The sequence below is a fragment of the Arachis stenosperma genome, chromosome 3, assembly GCF_014773155.1.
Source record: "Arachis stenosperma cultivar V10309 chromosome 3, arast.V10309.gnm1.PFL2, whole genome shotgun sequence".
NCBI classification, from domain to species: domain Eukaryota; kingdom Viridiplantae; phylum Streptophyta; class Magnoliopsida; order Fabales; family Fabaceae; genus Arachis; species Arachis stenosperma.
In genome coordinates, this window is record NC_080379.1 from 135,304,298 (window position 1) to 135,318,287 (window position 13,990).

The window sequence follows — 13,990 nt, forward strand, 5'->3', positions numbered from 1 at the left end:
AAATGGGGACTCGACCTTCTCGGACCCTTCCCACAGGGATCGGGACAAGTAAAATTCCTCATAGTAGGAGTAGACTATTTCACAAAATGGATCGAGGCAGAACCCCTAGCCAACGCCACCGCTCAAAGAAGTCGAAAATTCCTATATAGGAACATTATTACGAGGTTCGGGGTACCATACTCTATCACCACGGACAACGGTATCCAATTTACAGAGGCAGGCTTCAGAAAACTGGTGGCCGACTTGAACATAAAACACCAGTTCACCTCCGTCGAACATCCCCAAGCCAATGGACAAGCCGAAGCGGCCAACAAAGTCATATTGGCCGGACTAAAGCGGAGGCTACAAGAAGCAAAGGGAGCTTGGGCCGAGGAACTTCCACAAGTCCTATGGGCATATCGAACAACCCCCCATTCTACTACAAACGAATCACCATTCCGACTAGCATACGGAGCGGAGGCAATGATTCCAATAGAAATAGAAGAAGGATCTCCCCGAGTAGTCCACTACAATGAACGAGCAAACTCCCAACTTCAGAGAGAAGAGCTCGACTTGTTACCCGAAATCCAAGAAAGAGCTCGGATCAGGGAAAAAGCTCTAAAGCGACGAATGGCTTCCATATATAATCAAAAGGTAGTGCCGAGAAGTTTTGCAGAGAATGATCTCATCCTAATAAGAAATGACATTAGAACAACTCGACCCGGAGAAGGAAAGCTGGCAGCAAACTGGAAAGGACCCTACCGAGTCATTGAAGTACTGGGGAAGGGCTACTACAGACTGTCCGAGCTTGATGGACAAGAGCTTCCCCGATCATGGCACGCCTGCAACCTAAGAAGGTACTACAGTTAGAAAAGGTAAAGGATCTCACTAAATGGATGCGCTCTTTTTCCTGAAAAGGTTTTTTAATGAGGCACCATATCGAGACCTAGATCATACCCGACTTAAAGGGACAAGGAAATTCCCACATGTATATATTTGCATTTTTTCTTTGAATAAAGTTTATTTAGATATTCTACAAGATTCCAAGACGCATTAATCTGAAGTATTCATCGTCCGATTATAAAGCAACAGGTCGGCAGAAAGTGAAAAACAAATTCACTGCGCGACCACGATAAAGACAATCATCCGATAAAGGTGAAAACGCGATTCACCAAAAAGATGATCTAAAGACGCCAACCATTTTCTACAAATCGACAAAGATGAACACAGAATAATGTAAGAAGTTATCGAAAGCAATCCAAAAAAAGAACCTGACGAGGTCTTACGGATAGCTAATATAATAACTTAAAAGACTGGCCGACGTTCAGAAGTCGGACCAAGTCAACCAAGTTATAAGTAAACCCTGGAAAGAGGTCTGGCCAACCCTATTAAAGTGGATTACTTTAACTTAGAAGGACCTGACATAACAAAGTCAGCCCAAAACTAAAAAAGTTATACAAGTAGTCCCTGAAAGAGATCTGACAAAGATCCAAGAAAGAGGACTACGAAAAATAACTTAAAGGAGACCGACATAACCAAGTCGGACTCTTGCCACTAAAAAAGTTATACAAGTAGTCCCTGAAAGAGATCAGACAAAGATCCAAGAAAGAGGACTACGAAAAATAACTTAAAGGAGACCGACATAACCAAGTCGGACTCCTACCACTAAAAAAGTTATACAAGTAGTCCCTGAAAGAGATCTGACAAAGATCCAAGAAAGAGGACTACGAAAAATAACTTAAAGGAGACCGACGTAACCAAAGTCGGACTCCTACCACTAAAAAAAGTTATACGAGTAGTCCCTGAAAGAGATCTGACAAAGATCCAAGAAAGAGGACTACGAAAAATAACTTAAAGGAGACCGACATAACCAAGTCGGACTCCTACCACTAAAAAGTTATCAACATAATCCCTGAAAGAGACCGAGTAAAGGCCCAGAAAAGGGGATCACAAAAATAACTTTTGAGGGGGACCAACATAAAGAAATCGGTCATAAGGCGCTAAAAATACAAACAAGAGCAAGTAAACCGAGAAACAAGTCGGACCTCCCACAGGCACGGCCTCAAAAGGATCCATGCTACAAACGATAAGCACGCAAACAACCTAAAGAGACCAGACAGCAAAATTTCAACAGATATCATGCATAATACGATAAAGCTTCAAGAGGTCACCACAAAACCAACCTCGGAAGCTACTTTTGTTTTTCAAAAGAGTTGCAAGGCAGACAACTAGAAGCGTCAAGAAGAACAAACAAAACAAAGTTCAAAAGCCCACAAACTGGGCTATTTACACAAAATATCCAGAAAAAGATCAGCTAAAGATCGGGAGCTTTCCCGGCCGCATCAGTATGAGGAGAAGGAGGACGAGTCTGAAAGGGCACAGCATCTACGGTCCCATCCTCCCGGTTCAGAATCTGGCATTCCGGATCAGATGTAACAGGGGGAACAGAGGAGGTCGACACCTTAAGAGAAGGCACGGGGGGAGGATCAGTCTCATCATCATCCTGGTCATCAGGGACAATCTTACCATCTCTCATGACATTGTCCAGGCTGATGAGAGTCAAGTCGGCATCAGGAGCAACAACCCGGAACTGCTTCATCAGGTTCTCGGAGGCAGCAGTTACGCTACCCATAAGGTGACCCTGAAGCTCACCATAATTAACCCGAGCTATTTCCAAATCCTCCCGAAGACGCATCAATTCCCTATAAGCCGAGACATAGCTATCCTTATGTTTCAATGCCATGTCTTCGGCCAGCTTCAAAGAAGCAGCAAGGGCAATAGAGCTGGCCTTCTCACCCTCCAGCTCCTTCTCCACCTTCGCCAACTTCACCTCCAACTCCTCCTTTAGACCCTTGATTCGATCAAATTCTGACTTGGCCTCTTCCATAAAGGATCTTGTGGCATGAATCGGAATCCCCTGAACTGTCCGGAATATAGCCGCACCCATATGAGCCATCTTCACACTATTTTTAGTGATAAAATCCAAATGCCGAAGAAGAGACACATCGTCCATGGAAAGCCCACCATAGGGGGCAATTTGCTGGTCAACAAACTCAATGGCATCAAAGTCTGAGGCATCCAAGTTAAAGGGCTCGGATGTTTTTCGCTTTTTCAAAGGTGGGGCACCAGAAGCAGCAGCAGAAGTCTGAGGAGGATCGACCTGATGAAACTGGGGAGTAGGAATTACTTTCCTCGGCCCAAGGGAACTCGGCACAGGGGGCTTCAGGGGGACCTATGAAGATCCCCCGCCGGCTACCTTGGCCGAGATGTTCAGAGCAGCAGTTGCCTTCTTTGCCCTTTTGAAGGCCTTCATAGAGTCGTTATTCTTTGACATCTCTACAAAACACAAAAACAGCCACGACAAAAAGTTACAAAAGAGGAAGAAAAAGGAAATAAGTACAGAAACAAGTCAGACAAATAGACAAACAAATACCCAAAGCAGTCCGAACCAAGGACGGATTAGTCAAAAATCTTTTTGTATCAAGATGAGGTGGTTTTCCCCAGAGATCCTCAAGAACAACTACAAAAGCGCGTTCGACATCATCAAGCATCTCCCAAATATAGCGAGACACTCTTACATCCTTCTGCCACTCTAGAGGGAAGGAGGGCTCGTCATTTTCATCAAGAAAAAAGGGGGCGGGCCCCCTCAACAGCTCGAACTCTAAAGAAGTAGTTCTTGAAGTCCTTAAAGGACTCATCATACATCGCAAACATTTTATGGCCCTGGGCGGACCGGAAAGAAACCCAAGAAGCTTTCTTTTTTGAAGAACCGCCAGGCTTGGAAGAAACAAACAAGTAAAGAAACAGAGTCTGGGAAGGTGTTACATCTAGTTCACGGCAGAGAAGTTGAAAAATTTTAATAAAAACCCAGGAATTGGGGTGAAGCTGGGATGGAGCAATATTACACGACCACAACAGGTCGGTTTCAAAAGCAGTAAAAGGAAAAGTAACATTCAACTGGCTGAAAAAGTATTCATAGGCATAGAAGAAGGGACGCTCCCTCTCAATGGAAGTCGGAAAGCAAACCCTCTCATCAGAATCAGGAGCAACAAGCTTGTAATCCCCCTCGCGAGCATTGTTACCACAAATCCTATGACGCTTCCTCAGCTCTGTGCAAAATTTAGCGTCCACAACGGAAACACACAACAAAACAAGGGAGTCCAGCCAATCGGACATCCCCTCGGGAACTCTGGAAGACATCTCTATAATGTTATTGCGAGAAGACATGAGGCCAACTAAATCCTACAAGTAAGAAAAGAAAATGAGGTTACTACAAACATCTCGGACAAAGGGGAAAATAACTCGGTCAATACTTCTGAGGCAATGAAAAGCAAGAAAAGGAAAACCCCAAGACTCAAACCAAAGTCTCGGGGCATCCTTTGGAGGCAGCAATAATGCAAGGTTTCCAGATCACATCCCAAGTATTTCTCAAAAAAGGATTCAAAACAACAAGCGCTTTTCATCAAAGAAAAAACACAGCAAATCATTACAGAGCCTACCAAACAAAACATTCCCAAAGCAACAAAGCATGGGACCATTAAAGACGCAACCTTTTTTTGAAAAAGATCAGATAGGAAGCAATCTCCAAAAGTAAGAAACAGATACAGATCTTCTACCAGTATCAAAAGCAACCAGAAAGCAACAGTAAAATCCCAGAAAGCCTCAACAGAAATTCCAAGAAAAACCACAAGAAGGAAGATAAGAAAAGCATATCACAACAACGAGTAAAAGATCGCAAAAGATCCAAACTTTCAAACATGAAAAACCAGAACTTCACCAAAATTAAAGACAAAGCCACGAAGAAGACGAGAAAAGCTATTACCAACCTGGAAAGAACAAGCGAGCTTCAACAAAAACCAAAGGAGGAAGACGAAATCTGGGAATGCAAACAAGAGCAATGTCGCCGAAGAAATACAAAGACCCCAAGCTCCAACACCAAATGACGCTGCACCGCAAGGAAAACAGAAATGCAAACGAAAAAACAGAGAGTGGAGAGAACTAAGAAAAGAAGTTACGAAAGAGCAAAAGAAGAGAAACCGTTTTCGGGGTTTCAAAATCCAAAGTAAAAGAGCCTAAGGGAAACGGGGCAATTAATGCTCAAAATTAAAAGCATTAAACCCTCGCACGTTCTCAAAAAAAAAAAAAAGCGCCGGTATAAAAGCGCACGTCTTTTAGAGGAAACGTTCTGCATTCAAAGCTGATACAAAGGAATCGACAAAATACTTGAGTTCGGCTTCACCAAAGAAGGACCGAAGTAAAGGACTCGGCCTCAAAAAAGAAGACCGAGCTCAAGCAGGGGCACTGTTCATACCCTGGGTCGAGCTGTCCGACCCGGGATGTTCTACAAGACAAAGCGACCGACCTCTTCGGGTCAGGACAACCCGACCTCTTCTCAAAGAGCTCGGCCAAGTCACAGAAAAGCCCAAACAAAGGGCCCAAATAGAGGAACACGTCCCAAATCCAAGGGCAGCCCAAGCCCATAGAGATAAAGGCGGTCCCCTTGAAAGATGACCTCACTCAAAGATAAGATAAAAGATAAAGATAAGATAAACTAACTTATCTTATCCACAGGAGGCCACATCTCACCATTATAAATACGCTGGAGCACCCAGGTATAACTCATACTCTGATTCTACTCAATACCTACTTAATACCCTTGCTAACTTAAGCATCGGAGTCTCTTGCAGGTACTCCCCACCCTCCGGGGACGAAGGATCAGCACCACCACCAAGTCCAACAAGTCGGACACACCAGCTCCGGCCGCTACACACCTGCCGGACACGTCGGCTCCGACCAGCACAGAAGATCTCATCCGAGATCGACCTACAGTTTCAGGTAACCCTCGGAACAGCAAGTGACATAATTTTACATTTTTTCCAACTATTTTGCAACCAAACTTCATGTTTTTTCCCTTAAACTCTAACATAGTTCTTGTTCTTTATTATTTGATAGCTTCGTCACTATAACAGCTGAGTTCTTTTTCTAATATCCTTTCACATAATTCTTTTATATCATCTGAAAAATATAACATATGTTTTACATATCAGAATTATTCATATATCACATGCTATAAGTATTGTGCATGGAGCAGAAATAAACATAAAGCTAAATATGTATTTTATTACGAAATCGAAAATATAAGTATTTTAGATCTCTTTTTTAAAACTAAAGATTAGTTTGAGCTCTTACTGTTTACTTTAATTAAAGGAAACACAGTTGCATTCTTGGCCATATTTACTTTGCTCTCTGTTATGTGCTTTTTGTCTATACTATCAATAGATTTAAAAAGTCATTGTGGTTACTAGATTCAACATGAAAGAATATATATTTCATGAATGAAAAAAAAATAAAAAGATATACAAACTAGAGTGCTTACATTGTTTCCTCCTTAATTATTTGTACCTAATTAGAATATGTGTTAACTTCATGTAGGCAATGGTTGTTATGCTTTGGCAAGTTTGCCAAGGATCGAAAACTCTATCACGTTTTTATCAGGTGTTGGGTCTGGGTGAATGGAATGGTTGTGTTGGGTGAATGGAATGAAAGGTTATTGGTATAAATATAAACATGTATTATCTTTGTTTTTACAAAACTATGTGCTAGACTCAAAACTACTTATTTTGATGGTTTGTACCTCTCACTATGATGGGATGGGTCCTCTTCACATTATTCGAAAAATGATGCATTTCAGTTTTATCTTTCTTCTTTTTTATTTTTTATTTTTTTGATCTTCGTTGGATGTAATTTTGTGGGAAAAAAAATACAATCTTAATGGATGTTACCAATAACGAGCCTTTTTTCGGGTTGGTGATTCATTGTAGACATCTAAAAACTAATGTACATATGGTGAGCGAAATTGTTACTCATGCTTAAATTGTTGTTCAAAATTGATTGTCCCTGGTGATGGCGCCAAAACCTGGTGCGCAATACCATGGTCCAAACATAACTTTACAACTTCGCACAACTAACCAGCAAGTGTACTGGGTCGTCCAAGTAATATCTTACATGAGTAAGGGTCGATCCCATAGAGATTGTTGGTATGAAGCAAGCTATGGTCATCTTGTGAATCCCAGTCAGGCGGATTCAAATATGATTGGATTAGATAATTAAAAGATAAATAAAATAGGATAGAAATACTTATGTAAATTAATGGTGGGAATTTCAGATAAGCGTATGGAGATGCTTGTCCCTTTTGAATCTCTGCTTTCCTACTGCTTTCATCCAATTTTATCACTCCCTTCTATGGCAAGCTGTATGTAGGGCATCACCGTTGTCAATGGCTACATCCCATCCTCTCAGTAAAAATGGTCCAAATGCTCTGTCACAGCACGGCTAATCATCTGTCGGTTCTCAATCAAGCTGGAGTAGAATTCCCTAATTCTTTTGCGTCTGTCACTAACGCCCAGCCTTTAGGAGTTTGAAGCTCGTAAGAGTCATTCAATCCCGGAATCCTACTCAGAATACCACAGACAAGGTTAGACTTTCCGGATTCCCATGAATGTCGCCATCAATTCTAGCTTATACCACGAAGATTCTGATTAAGTAATCCAATAGATATGCGCCCGGCCTAAGGTAGAACGGAAGTGGTTGTCAGTCACGTGCGTTCATAGGTGAGAATGATGATGAGTGTCACGGATCATCACATTCATCAAGTTGAAGTGCAACGAATATCTTAGAACAGGAATAAATCGAATTGGATAGAAAATACTAGTAATTGCATTGAAACTTGAGGTACATTAGAGCTCCACACCCTTAATCTATGGTGTGTAGACACTCCACCGTTGAAAATACATAAGTGAAAGGTCCAGGCATGACCGAATGGCCAGCCCCCATAACGTGATCAATAGTCTCCTTAGATGAATAATAAGATAAAACTGAGACCAACGATGTCTAATACACTAGTAAATTATCCTATTTATACTAGACTAGCTACTAGGGTTTACAAGAGTAAGTAATTGATGCATAAATCCACTTCCAGGGCCCACTTGGTGTATGTTTGGGCTGAGATTGATCTATCCACGAGCTGAGGCTTCTCTTGGAGTTGAACGCCAAGTTGTAACGTGTTTTGGGCGTTCAACTCCGGTTCGTGACGTGTTTCTGGCGTTTGACTCCAGACAGCAACATAAAACTGGCGTTGAGCGCCCGTTTACGTCGTCAAATAACGAATAAAGTATGGACTATTATATATTGCTGGAAAGCTCTGGATGTCTAATTTCCAACACCATTGAGAGCGCACCATTTGGAGTTCTGTAGCTCCAGAAAATCCATTTCGAGTGCAGGGAGGTCTGATTCCAACAGCATCAGCAGTGCTTTGTCAGCCTCCTATCAGAGTTTTGCTCAGGTCCCTCAATTTCAGCCAGAAAATACCTGAAATCATAGAAAAACACACAAACTTATAGTAAAGTCCAGAAATATTAATTTAGCATAAAAACTAATGAAAACATCCCTAAAAGTAACTAGATTATATTAAAACTACTTAAAAACAATGCCAAAAAAGCGTATAAATTATCCGCTCATCACAACACCAAACTTAAATTGTTGCTTGTCCCCAAGCAACTAAAAATCAATTAGGATAAAAAGAAGAGAATATACTATAAATTCCAAAATATCAATGAATATTAATTCTAATTAGATGAGCGGGACTTGTAGCTTTTTGCTTCTAAACAGTTTTGGCATCTCACTTTTTCCTTTGAAGTTTAGAATGATTGGCTTCTCTTGGAAGTTAGAATTTCGGATAGTGTTATTGATTCTCCTAGTTAAATATGTTGATTCTTGAACACAGCTACTTTTACGAGTCTTAGCCGTGGCCCTAAGCATTTTGTCTTCCAGTATTACCACCGGATACATAAATGCCACAGACACATAACTGGGTGAACCTTTTCAGATTGTGACTTAGCTTTGCTAGAGTCCCCAGTTAGAGGTGTCTAGATCTCTTAAGCACACTCTTTTTGCTTTGGATCACGACTTTAACCACTCAGTCTCAAGCTTTTCACTTGGACCTGCATGCCACAAGCACATAGTTAGGGACAGCTTGATTTAGCCGCTTAGGCCTGGATTTCATTACCTTGTGCCCTCCTATCCATTGATGCTCAAAGCCTTGGATCCTTTTTACCCTTGCCTTTTGGTTTTAAGGGCTATTGGCTTTTTCTGCTTGCTTTTTCTTTTTCTTTCTATAATTTTTTTTCGCCACTTTTTTTTTCGCAAGCCTTTTGCTTTTTCACTGCTTTTTCTTGCTTCAAGAATCAATTTCATGATTTTTTAGATTGTCAATAACATTTCTCTTTGTTCATCATTATTTCAAGAGCCAACAATTTTAACATTCATAAACAACAAGATCAAAAATATGCACTGTTCAAGCATTCATTCAGAAAACAAAGAGTATTGTCACCACATCAATATAATTAAACTAAATTCAAGGATAATTTTGAAACTCATGTACTTCTTGTTCTTTTGAATTAGAAACATTTTTCATTTGAGAGAGGTGAAGGAGTTATGGAATTATTTATAGCTTTAAGACATAGTTACTAAACATTAATGATCATGAAGTAGAGACACAAAACATAAATAGACATGAAGCATAAAAATCGAAAAACAGATAAATAAGAACAAGGAATGAGTCCACCTTAGTGGCGTTTTCTTCTTGAAGGACCAACAATGTCCTTAAGCTCTTCTATGTCCCTTCCTTGCCTTTGTTGCTCCTCCCTCATTGCTCTTTGATCTTCTCTTATTTCATGGAGAATGATGGAGTGCTCTTGATGTTCCACCCTTAATTGATTCACATTGTAACTCAAATCTTCTAAGGAAGTGTTGAGTTGTTTCCAATAGTTGTTGGGAGGAAAGTGCATCCCTTGAGGCATCTCCGGGATTTTTTGGTGATGAGCTTCCTCATGTGTCTCTTGGGCTCCATGAGTGGGCTCTCTTATTTGCTCCATCCTTTTCTTAGTGATGGGCTTATCCTCCTCAATGAGGATGTCTCCTTCTATGATAACTCCAGCTGAGTAACATAGATGGCAAAAAAGATGAGGAAAAGTTAGCCTTGCCAAAGTAGAGGAATTATCGGCTATTTTGTAGAATTCATGGGAGATGACTTCATGAACTTCTACTTTCTCTCCAATCATGATACTATGGATCATGATGGCCCGATCCACAGTGACTTCAGATCGGTTGCTAGTGGGGATGATGGAGCGTTGAATGAACTCCAACCATCCTCTAGCCACAGGCCTGAGGTCCAGTCTTCTTAGTTGAACCGGCTTGCCTTTGGAGTCTCTTTTCTATTGAGCTCCTTCCACACATATGTCCATAAGGACTTGGTCCAACCTTTGATTAAAGTTGACCCTTCTAGTGTAGGGGCGTGCATCTCCTTGTATCATGGGTAAGTTAAATGCCAACCTTACACTTTCTGGACTAAAATATAAGTATTTCTCCCGAACCATTGTAAGATAATTCTTTGGATTCGGGTTCTTACTTTGATCATAGTTCCTAGTGATCCATGCATTGGCATAGAATTCTTGAACTATTAAGATTCCGACTTGTTGCATAGGATTGGTTAGGACTTCCCAACCTCTTCTTCGGATTTCATGTCGGATCTCCGGATACTCATTTTTCTTGAGCTTGAAAGGGACCTTAGGGATCACCTTCTTCTTGGCCACAACATCATAGAAGTGGTCTTGATGGGCTTTAGAGATGAATCTTTCCATCTCCCATGACTCGGAGGTGGAAGCTTTTGTCTTCCCTTTTCCTTTTCTAGAGGTTTCTTCGGCCTTGGGTGCCATCAATGGTTATGGAAAAACAAAAAGCTTATGCTTTTACCATACCAAACATAAAATATTGCTCGCCCTCGAGCAAGAGAAGAAAGAAAAGAAGAAGAAGAAGAAGAAAATATGGAGGAGAGGGGGAGAGGTGTATTCGGCCAAGAAGGAGAAGAGAAGTTTGTGTTGTGTGAAAATTAAGTAGAATGGAGGGGTATATATAGGGAGGGGGGAGAGGGTAGGTTCGACCATTTTGGGTGGGTTTGGGTGGGAAAGATTTTTGAATTTTGAAGGTAGGTGGGGTTTATGGGGAAGAGTGGATGGATGTGAGTGGTGAAGGGGATAATTGGGAAGAGAGATTGAGGTGATTGGTGAAGGGTTTTGGGGAAGAGTGTTTATTGGAAAGAGAGAATGAATGTTGAGAAGAGGGGAGAATATGTTAGGTGGGGATCCTGTGGGGTCCACGGATCCTGAGATGATCCTGTGGGGTCCACAGATCTTGAGGTGTCAAGGATTTACATCCCTGCACTAATTAGGCATGTAAAATGCCTTAGCATACCATTCTGGCGTTTAAACGCCAAAGTGATGCACGTTCTGGGCATTCAACGCCCATGTATAGCATATTTCTGGCGTTGAACGCCAGTTCTATGCTTGTTACTGGCGTTCAGCGCCAGCTTTCCTCAGGGCACATTCCTGGCGTCCAAACGCCAGGATGTTGCTTGTTTCCGGCGTTCAGCGCCAGATCCATGCTCTGTTCTGGCGTTGAACGCCAGCCAGATGCACCTTACTGGCGTTTAAACGCCAGTAAGTCCTTCCTCCAGGGTGTGATTTTTCCTCTGCTGTTTTTTATTCTGTTTTTAATTTTAATATTTTTTTCGTGACTCCTCATGATCATGAACCTACTAAAACACAAAATAACAATAAAATAAAAAATAAAATTAGATAAAAAAAATTGGGTTACCTCCCAACAAGCGCTCTTTTAATGTCACTAGCTTGATAGTGGGCTCTCATGGAGCCTTAGAGAAGTTCAGAGCATGATGAAGGTTTCCCAACACCAAACTTAGATTTTGAATGTGGGGTCTTCTCAACACCAAACTTATAGTTTGGTTGTGGCCTCCCAACACCAAACTTAGAGTTTGATTGTGGGGTCTTTTTTTGACTCTGTACTGAGAGAAGCTCTGCATGCTTACTCTCTTTTGTTACAGAGGGATGGCTTTATGCCTTAAACATAAGGTAGTCCCCATTCAATTGAAGGACTAATTCACCTCTGTTAACATCTATTACAGCACCTGCTGTAGCTAGGAAAGGTCTTCCAAGGATGATGCATTCATCCTCTTCCTTCCTAGTGTCTAAGATTATGAAATCAGCAGGGATGTAAAGGCCTTCAACTTTTACTAACATGTCCTCTACTAATCCATAAGCTTGTCTTACTGACTTGTCTGCCATTTGTAATGAGAATAAGGCAGGCTGCACCTCAATGATTCCTAGTTTCTCCATTACAGAGAGTGGCATAAGATTTATCCCTGACCCCAGGTCACACAGAGCCTTGTTAAAGGTCATGGTGCCTATGGTACAGGGTATTGAGAATTTGCCAGGATCTTGTCTCTTTTGAGGTAAAATTTTCTGAACCCATGTATCTAGTTCACTAATGAGCAAGGGAGGTTCACCTTCCCAAGTCTCATTACCAAACAACTTGGCATTCAGCTTCATGATGGCTCCTAAATATTGAGCAACTTGCTCTCCAGTCATATCTTCATCCTCTTCTGAGGAAGAATAGTCTTCAGAGCTCATAAATGGCAGAAAGAGATTTAGTGGAATCTCTATGGTCTCTATATGAGCCTCAGATTCCTTTAAGTCTTCACTAGGGAACTCCTTCTTGCTTGAGAGACGTCCCAGGAGGTCTTCCTCACTAGGATTTTCATCCTTCTCCTCCCTTGTGCATTTGGCCATATTGATTACATTAATGGCCTTGCACTCTCCTCTTGGATTTTCTTCTGTATTGCTTGGGAGAGTATTGGGAGGAGTTTCAGTGACTTTCTTACTCAACTGGCCCACTTATGCCTCCAAATTTCTGATGGAGGACCTTGTTTCACTCATGAAACTTAGAGTAGCCTTAGATAGATCAGAGACTAAATTTGCTAAATTAGAAGGGCTCTGCTCAGAATTCTCTGTCTGTTGCTGAGAAGATGATGGAAAAGGCTTGTTATTGCTGAGCCTGTTTCTTCCACCATTATTAAAGCCTTGTTGAGGCTTTTGTTGATCCTTCCATGAGAAATTTGGATGATTTCTCCATGATGAATTATAGGTGTTTCCATAAGGTTCACCCATGTAATTTACCACTACTATTGCAGGGTTCTCAGGATCATAAGCTTCTTCAGAAGCTGCCTCTTTAGTACTGTTGGATGCATTTTGCCATCCATTCAGACTTTGAGAGATCATGTTGACTTGCTGAGTCAACACTTTGTTCTGAGCCAATATGGCATTCAGAGCATTAATTTCAAGAACTCCCTTCCTCTGAGGCGTCCCATTATTCATGGAATTCCTCTCAGATGTGTACATGAATTGGTTATTTGCAACCATGTCAATAAGTTCTTGAGCTTCTGCAGGCGTTTTCTTTAGGTGAATGGATCCACCTGCAGAATGGTCCAATGACATCTTGGAAAACTCAGATAGACCATAATAGAATATATCTAATATGGTCCATTCTGAAAACATGTCAGAAGGACACTTTTTGGTCATCTGCTTGTATCTTTCCCAAGCTTCATAGAGGGATTCACCATCTTTTTGCTTGAAGGTCTGAACATCCACTCTAAGCTTGCTCAACTTTTGAGGAGGAAAGAATTTATCCAAGAAGGCCGTGACCAGCTTATCCCAGGAGTCCAGGCTATCTTTAGGTTGTGAGTCCAACCATGTTCTAACTCTGTCTCTTACAGCAAAAGGGAAAAGCATGAGCCTGTAGACTTCAGGATCTACTCCATTCGTCTTTACAGTCTCACAAATTTGCAAGAACTCAGTTAAAAACTGATAAGGATCTTCAGAGGGAAGTTCATGAAACTTGCAGTTCTGTTGCATTAGAGCAACTAATTGAGGTTTCAGCTCAAAATTATTTACTCCAATGGCAGGAATGGAGATGCTTCTTCCATCAAATTTGGACGTTGGTTTTGTGAAGTCACCAAGCATCCTCCTTGCATTATCGTTGTTGGGTTCGGCTGCCATCTCCTTCTCTTGTTCGAAAATTTCAGAAAGGTTGTCTCTGGATTGTT

At 41.3% G+C, this 13,990-nt stretch overlaps 1 non-coding gene across 1 annotated transcript; it reads left to right on the forward strand.

The window, feature by feature from the left end:
• Positions 1-13,440: 13,440 nt before the first annotated feature.
• Positions 13,441-13,544, forward strand: LOC130972171 (small nucleolar RNA R71). The gene has a single exon (XR_009083365.1). It is a non-coding gene; the product is annotated as a small nucleolar RNA R71 (small nucleolar RNA).
• Positions 13,545-13,990: the final 446 nt, after the last annotated feature.